The sequence below is a fragment of the Bos indicus genome, chromosome 11 (assembly GCF_029378745.1).
Source record: "Bos indicus isolate NIAB-ARS_2022 breed Sahiwal x Tharparkar chromosome 11, NIAB-ARS_B.indTharparkar_mat_pri_1.0, whole genome shotgun sequence".
NCBI lineage: Eukaryota > Metazoa > Chordata > Mammalia > Artiodactyla > Bovidae > Bos > Bos indicus.
The window spans coordinates 73,343,353-73,352,623 of NC_091770.1; the positions used below are offsets into that span (position 1 = coordinate 73,343,353).

Here is a 9,271-nt window from a genome sequence, read left to right on the forward strand (position 1 = left end):
TCAAGAAAACTGAAATTCTATCAAGCATATTTTCCAACCATAATGATATGAAACTAGAAATCAATTAAAAGAAGAAAACTGAAAAATTCATAACTATGCTGAGACTAAACAACATCCTCCTGAACAAACAATGGGTCAAATAAATCAAAAGGGAAATTAAAAAAAACCTTGAGACAACTGAAAATGGAAATACAACATAATAAAACTTCTGGGATGCAGCAGAAGCAGTTTCAAGCGGGAAGGCTACAGAAATAAACTCTTGCATTAAGGAAAAAAGAAAGCTCTCAGAATTCCCTGGCAGTCCAGTGGTTAGGACTTGGCATTCTCATTGCTGGGGACTTTAGGTTCAATTCCTATTTGGGGAACTAAAATTTCATAAGCTGCATGCATGGCAAAAAAAGAAAAGAAAAAAGAAAGATCTCAAATAGACAACCTAACTTTACATCTCAAGGAACTAGAAAAGGAAGAACAAACTAAGCTCAAAGTTAGTAGAAAGAAGAAAATAACAGAGATCAGAGTAGAAATGAATGAAATAGAGACTTAGCAGACAGTAGAAAAGATCAATGAAATGAAGAACAGTTTTTTAAGAAGATAAACAAAATACACAAACCTTTAGCTAGACTAACCAAGAAAAAAGAAAGAGGACTCAAATAAAGTTATAAATGAAAGAGGAGACATTACAACTGATACTACAGAAATATAATGAATCATGAGACAACTATGAATAATTAATCAATCCTGAGGATCATTGGAAGGGCTGATGCTGAAGCTAAAGCTCCAATACTCTGGCCACCTGATGCAAAGAGCCGACTCATTAGAAAAGACCCTGATGCTAGGGAAGACTGAAGGCAGGAGGAGAAGGGGACGACAGGGGACAAGATGGTTGGATGGCAACACCTACTCAATGGACATGAGTTTGAGCAAGCTCCAGTAGATGGTGAAGGACAGGGAAGCCTGGTGTGCTGCAGTTCATGGGGATGCAAAGAGTCAGACACTACTGAGTAACTGAACAACATGAATAATTATATGCCAACATTTTGGACATCCTAGAAGAAATGAATAAATTCCTAGAAACAGATAGCCTACCAAGACTGAATCATGAAGAGATAGAAATCTGAATAGACTTACTACTAGTAAGGAGATTGAATCAGTAGTCAAAAACCTCCCAACAAAGAAATGTCCAGCTCTTTCCGCCATCTTTCCCTGCCGCCAGAATGGTGCGCTTGAATGTCCTGGCCGATGCTCTCAAGAGTATCAACAATGCCGAAAAGAGAGGCAAACGGCCAGGTCCTTATTAGGCCATGCTCCAAAGTCATCGTCAGGTTTCTAACAGTGATGATGAAGCATGGTTACATTGGCGAATTTGAAATCATTGATGATCACAGGGCTGGGAAAATTGTTGTGAACCTTACAGGCAGGCTAAATAAGTGTGGAGTGATCAGCCCTAGATTTGATGTGCAACTCAAAGATCTAGAAAAATGGCAGAATAACCTGCTCCCATCCCGTCAGTTTGGTTTCATTATACTGACAACCTCAGCTGGCATCATGGACCATGAAGAAGCAAGACGAAAACATACAGGAGGGAAAATCCTTGGATTCTTTTTCTAGGGATGTAATACATACAAATAAAATGCCTCAGAGGACAAAAAAAAAAAAAAAAAAAAAGAAATGTCCAGGACCAGATGCCTTCATGGTGAATTCTACCAAACATTTAAGGAAGAATTAATACCAAGCCTTCTCAAGCTTTTACAGCAAATGGAAGAGGAGGGAACTCTTCCAAAATCATTATACGAGGCCAACCTAAACCAGACAAGGACACGACAACAAAAGAAAATTAGAGACCAGTATCTCTGAGGAACACCCATGCAAAAATCCTCAACAACATATTAGTAAACTAATTTCATGGTATATTACAAGGATCATATACCATGATCAAGTGGGATTTATTCTAGGGATGCAAGGGTGGTTCAATATCCACAAATCATTGTTACACTACAACACATTTAACAAAACGAAGGATAAAAACATATGATCATTTCAATAGGTACAGAAAAAGCACTGGAAAAAATTCAACATCCTTTTTAAGATAAAAATTGTCAATAAATTGGTATACAGGGAATGTACCCCAACAAAATAAAGGCCATATTTGATAAGCCCACAGCTATCATTCTCAATGGAGGAAAGCTGAATGCTTTTCTTCTAAGAATAGGAACAAGACAAGGATGCCACTCTTGGCATTTTTATTCAACATGGTATTGAAGTCCTAGCCAGAGAAATTAGGAAGAAAAAGACATGAAGACATCTAAATTACAAAGGCAGAGACAAAACAGTCACTATTTGCGGATGACAGGATTTTATATATGTTAATTGAAAATCCTAAAGACTCCACCAAAAACTATTAAAACAAATAAACAAATTCAGTAAAGTTGCAGGGTACAAAATCAATACAAACATCTGTTGCATTAATTTTTGTTTTTGGGTTTTTTTTTTTTTTTGCCATACCATGTGGCTTGTGGAATATTAGCTCCCCAACCAGGGATCAAACCCAAGTCCATGGCAGTGAAAGCCCACATCCCAACCATAGGACCACCAGGGAATCCCCCTGTTGTATTTTAATACACTAACAACTATCAGAAAGAGAAATTAAGAAAACAATCCCATTGACAATAGCATCAAAAAGAATGAAATACTTAGGAATAAATTTAACCAAGGAGGTAAAAGATCTATACCCTGTAAGACATTGATGAAAGAAACTGAAGAAAACACAAATAAAAGGAGATATTCTACGCTTATGGTTGGAAGGATTAATGCTGTTAAAATGTCCATACTGCACATAGTGATCTACAAAGTCTATGTAATCTGTATCAAAATTTCAATGGCATTTTTCACAGAAATAGAAAAAAAAAATCTTAAAATTTGGGCTAGATGGCAAATCCCAGTCAACAACTGGGAATGGAGATAGGCTTCTTGAACTGACCTAGGCTTTAGAGTGACATGGTACATACCTAGAGTGTTACAGAGAGTGTTATGAGTTATTAAAGGAATTTGTGAAAATATATTTCTTACCAGTTGCTGCTATGGGGTTGTTTGCTCAATGACTGAAGTAGAAAAATAAGGAAGTATCTAGATGGCCTCTCATACTCCCTATTAAGACTTTGTCTGCTAGTGTGTAACAGACTCCTTTTATTTCTTTTGGCTGTACCTCCCACCAACCAGGATCTTAGTTCCCTGAACAGGGATCAAACTCATGATTGCTGCATTGGGAGCACCAAGTCTTTACCACAATGGCACCCCACTCCGGTACTCTTGCCTGGAGGATCCCATGGACGGAGGAGCCTGGAAGGCTGCAGTCCATGGGGTCGCTGAGGGTCGGACACGACTGAGCGACTTCACTTTCACTTTTCACTTTCCTGCATTGGAGAAGGAAATGGCAACCCACTCCAGTGTTCTTGCCTGGAGAATCCCAGAGACGGGGGAGCCTTCTATGGGGTCGCACAGTCTGACACGACTGAAGCGACTTAGCAGCAGCAGCAGCAGCAGTGAAAATAAAGAGGTAATTTCATCTAAGCTAATTGGCTCCCCTCTAGGCCCCTGGTTAGGAAGCCTGATTTAGAACCTGAGAATGTAATGCCCTCTGGAAGACCAGCTATAAAGCCCTTCTAACTGATTTTCCTGTTTCTAATCTCAGTTACTATCCCTGCCCCATCTACTCTCTTCACTGGCTGTCACTGTAAATCACAATCTAAAGGGCTCTTCCTATAGCCTTGCTGGACACCCTCCCCACCCCTAATCCCCATAGAATTTATCACCTTTTCATCCATCTCACTTTAGGGTTTTGCATGTATGTTTATGACTGCATGTAGGGCACTGTATCATCATTAATTTGTTTATATATCTTTTTTACTTTAACATTAGCTACTTGGGAGTAGGGGCTATGTCTTGCTCATTTACCTACTTTTTCATTTAATAAAATTATATTGAGCATCTCCTGTTACAAGGTGTTATTCTAGAGACTGAAAATATAATAATGAACATTATAGACATAGTCTTTATCCTTCATGTTTTGCCCTCTTGCACTCATTTCTGGTCCTCAGTGTTTGGCTCATGGTTGGAAGATACTAAATTAATCTGTTTAATTGAATTGTCTTGTGTATTTTCAAGATCATATTACTAGTTGGCAGAAATTGCTCCTAAGAGAAATATTTCTTGAGAAGTTCTTCATCTTCATATCCTCATATAAATTGCAGGTATATAACAGACATTCAAAAGTCAATTCTTTCCTTGTCTTTTCCTCTTGCTAGTCACCAAGTAAGTTAAATCTTGTTGCATAGTAGAGAAATGGTAACAGGGTATATATAAGTTTTGCAGGAGAGAAGAAGAGTTAACATCTACTAATAACATGTGTGCATTATTCGCTCAGTCGTGTCTGACTCTTTGCAACCTCATGGACTGTAGCCCGCCGGGGTCCTCTGTCCATGGCATTTTACAGGCAAGAATACTGGAGTGGGTTGCCATTCCCTTCGCCAGGGGATCTTCCTAACCACGAGAATCAGGAGAATCTGGGTCTCCCACACTGCAGCAGATTCTTTACTGAACTACCAGGGAACTACCAGGGAAGCACTACCAGGGAATCACTTGTAACATACAGTTCTATTAGGCCTGAATGAGTAAAAGATGTAAAGCGCTTCAATAGCACCTGTTACATTGTAAGCCAGAAACAAATACAAGATACAATAGCTAACATTTGTTGATGGCTTACAACATACCAGGTGCTATTTGAAGCCCTTTTTACATCTAATACTTCACTCAGATCTAGTAGAGAGAACTGAGGCTTAAAAAGTATAAGTGACTTGCCCAACTTCTGACAGGCAGAACGTACTTAGGTGGAGGAATTCTAGCCCAGTCAGAGTCTGGCACCTCTTTCTTTGTGTAGCCACTGCTGTTGACCAATGTAGGGTCAGAGGCAAGGACTTTGAACAGGATCCACTAACAGCCTGCATCCTGGTCATGACCTAAGTCAAGGTAAGCATGTTTGAAATGACAAAGTGATTAAGGCTGAAGTCTATGGCTAGGGTAGAGCTAACAAGGGCTTCAGAAGACCTATGCTCTGGTGCATTCTTGCTACACTGTTTATTCAATATTATCTTTTAAAAATGTTTATTCATTTATTTTTGGCTTTGCTGGGTCTTCATTGCTGGGTGCGGGCTTTTCTCTAGTTGCTGCCAGTGGGGGCTACTTTTCGTTGTGATGTGCAGGCTTTCGACTGCAGTGACTTCTCTTGTTGCAGCTTGCGGGCCCTAGAGTGTGCAGGCTTCAGTAGTTGTGGCGCACGGGCTTAGTTGCTCATTAACACGTGGGATTTTCCCATTCCAGGGACTGAACCAGTGTCTCCTGCATTGGCAGGTGGATTCTTAATCACTGGGCCACCATGGAAATCCACTATTGTCTTTTTAAAACAACTGTTTCTCCCTGAAATTAATCTAGGTTCTACCACTTGTGAGGCTACAGGAAAATTTTTCTTAAAAAGGAAATGTCCTTGGATTACCATTAGACAGAACTGAATAATTGTACCAAGCTGGGGCATTTTTCTACAGTTGAGTTCAATTCAGTTCAATCGCTCAGTTGTGTCTGACTCTGCAACTCCATGAACCGCAGCACACCAGGCCTCCCTGTCCATCACCAACTCCTGGAGTCCACTCAAACCCATGTCCATTGTGTTGGTGATGCCATCCAACCATCTCATCCTCTGTCGTCCCCTTCTCCTCCTTCCTTCAATCTTTCCCAGCATCAGGGTCTTTTCAAATGAGTCAGTTCTCTGCATCAGGTGGCCAAAGTATTGAAGTTTCAGCTTCAACATCAGTCCTTCCAATGAACATCCAGGACTGATCTCCTTTAGGATGGACTGGTTGGATCTCCTTGCAGTCCAAGGGACTCTCAAAAGTCTTCTCCAACACCACAGTTCAAAAGCATCAATTCTTCAGTGCTCAGCTTTCTTTATAGTCCAACTCTCACATCCATACATGACTACTGGAAAAACCATAGCCTTGACTAGACGGACCTTTGTTGGCAAAATAATGTCTCTGCTTTTTAATATGCTGTCTAGGTTGGTCATAACTTTCCTTCCAAGGAGCAAGAGTCTTTTAGTTTCATGGCTGCAATCACCATCCGCAGTGATTTTGGAGCCCCCCAAAATAAAATCAGCCAGTTTCCACTGTCTCCTCATCTATTTGGCATGAAGTGGTGGGACCGGATGCCACGATCTTAGTTTTCTGAATGTTGAGCTTTAAGCCAACTTTTTCACTCTCCTCTTTCACTTTCATCAAGAGGCTCTTTAGTTCTTCACTTTCTGCCATAAGGGTGGTGTCATCTGCATATCTGAGGTTATTATTTCTCCCGGCAATCTTGATTCCAGCTTGTGCTTCCTCCAGCCCAGCGTTTCTCATGATGCACTCTGCATATAAGTTAAATAAGCAGGGTGACAATATACAGCCCTGACGAACTCCTTTTCCTATTTGGAACCAGTCTGTTGTTCCATGTCCAGTTCTAACTGTTGCTTCCTGACCTGCATATAGGTTTCTCAAGAAGCAGGTCAGGTGGTCTGGTATTCCCATCTCTTTCAGAATTTTCCACAGTTTATTGTGATCCACACATTCAAAGGCTTTTGCATAGTCAATAAAGCAGAAATAGATGTTTTTCTGGAACTCTCTTGCTTTTTCGATGATCCAGCGGATGTTGTCAATTTGATGTCTGGTTCCTCTGCCTTTTCTAAAACCAGCTCGAATATCTGGAAGTTCACAGTTCACGTATTGCTGAAGCCTGGCTTGGAGAATTTTGAGCATTGCATTACTTTACTAGAGTGTAAGATGAGTGCAATTGTGCGGTAGTTTCTACAGTTAATTATAATGAATTCTGATTACCATGTGCATTATTTACCTAATCTACACTCAAACTGAAACATAAAACATAGGTACAAAGAATATCTAATTATCTTTTTAACATATGAACAAAAGTAACTTTAAGATATTTTTTCCTTCCCCAATCAAAAGATATAGAGTTGCTGAATAGATAATAAGACCCAATTATATGCTGTCACAAGAGGCTCACTTCAGCTTTAGAGGCACGCACAGACTGAAAGTGAAGGGATGGAGAAAGATACTCCACTTTCACACAAATGAAAGCCAAAAGGAGCAGAGGCTATACTTATATCACACAAAATAGACTTTTTTCCCCTTACTGTTTTACCTATTTCCCCCTATTTTTATTGAGAAATAGTTGGCATACATCACTGTATAGGTTTAAGGCATACAGCATGACTGTTTGAATTATATATATTGTGAAATGATTACCACAATGGATTAACATCCACCACCTCATATAGATAAAATAAAACTAAAACTTTTTCCTTGTGATGAGATTTATCTGACTTTTTTCACTGATTATGATTTAAGACTCATCTATGTTGTTGGATGTATTAATATTTTATTCCTTTTGCTTGCTCAGTAGTATTCCATTGCATGCATAAAGCAGACTTTGTTCACCTGTTCACCAGCTGATGGACAATGGTTTTTCATGTTACCCCTTTACAGTCATACCTATTTCCCTCCCTCCACTATCTCCAAACTCTCACAACCAATAATTTATTCTCTATCTCTATAATCTTGTTATTTGCACACAAAACAGACATTAAGCCAAAAACTATAGCAAGATACAAAGAAGGTCATTATATAATCATAAAAGGATTGATTTACCAAGAGTATAACATTTTTAAATATTTGCATAGTCAACACAGGAGCACCTAAATATATAAAGCAAATATTAACAGATTTTAAGGGAGAAATATACAGCATTACAATAATAGTAGAAGACTTAAAAATACGATTTTCAACAATGAATAGGCCATCCAGAAAGAAAAGTCAATAAAGAAACTTTGGACTTAATGCCATGTTAGACTAGATGGACTTAACAGACACTTACTGAACATTCCATCTAACAGCAGCAGAATATACATTCTTCTCGTGTGTACATGGAACATTTTCCAGGATAGATTATATGTTTGGCCACAAAAACAAATCTTAGTACATTCAAGAAAACTGAAATTCTATCAAGCATATTTTCCAACCATAATGATATGAAACTAGAAATCAATTAAAAGAAGAAAACTGAAAAATTCATAACTATGCTGAGACTAAACAACATCCTCCTGAACAAACAATGGGTCAAATAAATCAAAAGGGAAATTAAAAAAAACCTTGAGACAACTGAAAATGGAAATACAACATAATAAAACTTCTGGGATGCAGCAGAAGCAGTTTCAAGCGGGAAGGCTACAGAAATAAACTCTTGCATTAAGGAAAAAAGAAAGCTCTCAGAATTCCCTGGCAGTCCAGTGGTTAGGACTTGGCATTCTCATTGCTGGGGACTTTAGGTTCAATTCCTATTTGGGGAACTAAAATTTCATAAGCTGCATGCATGGCAAAAAAAGAAAAGAAAAAAGAAAGATCTCAAATAGACAACCTAACTTTACATCTCAAGGAACTAGAAAAGGAAGAACAAACTAAGCTCAAAGTTAGTAGAAAGAAGAAAATAACAGAGATCAGAGTAGAAATGAATGAAATAGAGACTTAGCAGACAGTAGAAAAGATCAATGAAATGAAGAACAGTTTTTTAAGAAGATAAACAAAATACACAAACCTTTAGCTAGACTAACCAAGAAAAAAGAAAGAGGACTCAAATAAAGTTATAAATGAAAGAGGAGACATTACAACTGATACTACAGAAATATAATGAATCATGAGACAACTATGAATAATTAATCAATCCTGAGGATCATTGGAAGGGCTGATGCTGAAGCTAAAGCTCCAATACTCTGGCCACCTGATGCAAAGAGCCGACTCATTAGAAAAGACCCTGATGCTAGGGAAGACTGAAGGCAGGAGGAGAAGGGGACGACAGGGGACAAGATGGTTGGATGGCAACACCTACTCAATGGACATGAGTTTGAGCAAGCTCCAGTAGATGGTGAAGGACAGGGAAGCCTGGTGTGCTGCAGTTCATGGGGATGCAAAGAGTCAGACACTACTGAGTAACTGAACAACATGAATAATTATATGCCAACATTTTGGACATCCTAGAAGAAATGAATAAATTCCTAGAAACAGATAGCCTACCAAGACTGAATCATGAAGAGATAGAAATCTGAATAGACTTACTACTAGTAAGGAGATTGAATCAGTAGTCAAAAACCTCCCAACAAAGAAATGTCCAGCTCTTT

At 38.8% G+C, this 9,271-nt stretch overlaps 1 pseudogene; it reads left to right on the top strand.

The window, feature by feature from the left end:
* Positions 1–1,190: 1,190 nt before the first annotated feature.
* LOC109565799 (small ribosomal subunit protein uS8-like) lies at positions 1,191–1,635 on the top strand (annotated as a pseudogene).
* The last annotated feature ends 7,636 nt before the right edge of the window (positions 1,636–9,271 follow it).